Raw genomic sequence first — 1,393 nt, 5'->3', positions numbered from 1 at the left:
GATTTGTCCTAAAAGTCGATCGATAAAACAGAGTACATCGTTAGTTTAGCTTTAGGCTCCTATCAAATTAGGATGAATCAAATTTCGTCCTCCTAAATTTTCATGTGCATAAACAGTTGTGACTTATTCCTTTACGCATCAAAACAAAACGATTGCATAGGCCGTCTGTCTGCCATGGTAGTGTCTAATAGTAATGTCAGCAACATATAATATACTATATTTAAAATATCAGCAGTATAGAAATGAATGTACAAGACATTGCTTACGGAATCGCAATTGGAAAATAAGATTGATGACCTCATCATTATTCTCCATTATATTAAGTTGCAGCTAATTATTTCCTTAGTACAAAATGAAAAGAGGTTCCACCAATTCAGGAGATAATAAGTAGGGCAACAGTCTATATGGACAGACAATACCCCGATTTAGTAGAAAGAGAAACGTTGTCACATATTAGATATTCATATATTTTGCTTCATTTACATTCTTCTCATCCATGAAGTACATAATGCATCATTTTACATACATCATTTGCATGATGACGAAAATTTGATGATCTCTATCTTCGTTCAAAAATAGATGTCTATGTAACTCTTAATCAAGTGCCTCTGACCTTCAGTGGAAAAAACATTTAGAATGATAACATGATACATAATCGCTCAATGTTTAAATTTTAGGCCAAAAATACCGATCATTTTTACACATTGGGATCGTTCTTATTGCATGGTTTATAATAAGGGGAAAATTTCAATTGGTGAACTCCATTTTTAACTTCCTGTTCTAAAGGAAGTTATTGTAATGACCCCGAAAGTCAATATGGAAATTTTCAACATATCTTCACGTTTCAAGGCCTCCAGAGTAATCCTGGACCATTTTCGAGAAGATGTCTGTTTGTGTGTGTGTGTGTGTGTGTGTGCGTATGTTACTGGCGATGTACGTGGCCCAAATTTATCGTCAACGATTTCTCAAAAATGGATGATGCGATCGAAGTCAAATTGATACCATCGAAGCGTTTTCACGCCATTTGGTGCTGATTAGATTATAGAAGGAATTGCTCCAGCCGTTTTCCAGTTTTTCCAGAAAAACTGCGAAAACGGAAATTTCATCAACGATTTCTTGTCCGAAATTTATCGTCAACGATTTCTCAAAAATGGATGATGCGATCGAAATGAAACTGATACCATCAAAGCGTTTCCATGCCATTTGGTGCTGATTAGATTATAGATGGAATTGCTCCAGCCGTTTTTCAGTTTTTCCAGAAACAAATTTGAGAGAAAAAATTTCTTCAGCGATTTCTCGTGCATGAAAGATGCGATCGAGATTTAATATAGTGTAATCGAAGCGTCATGACGACATTCAGCACTGATCAAATTATGGATAGAATCGCTCTAGT

This window comes from Fopius arisanus, unplaced genomic scaffold (genome assembly GCF_000806365.1).
Source record: "Fopius arisanus strain USDA-PBARC FA_bdor unplaced genomic scaffold, ASM80636v1 scaffold00085, whole genome shotgun sequence".
In the NCBI taxonomy this organism is placed as follows: domain Eukaryota; kingdom Metazoa; phylum Arthropoda; class Insecta; order Hymenoptera; family Braconidae; genus Fopius; species Fopius arisanus.
Note: the sequence above shows the minus strand (reverse complement) of the source record.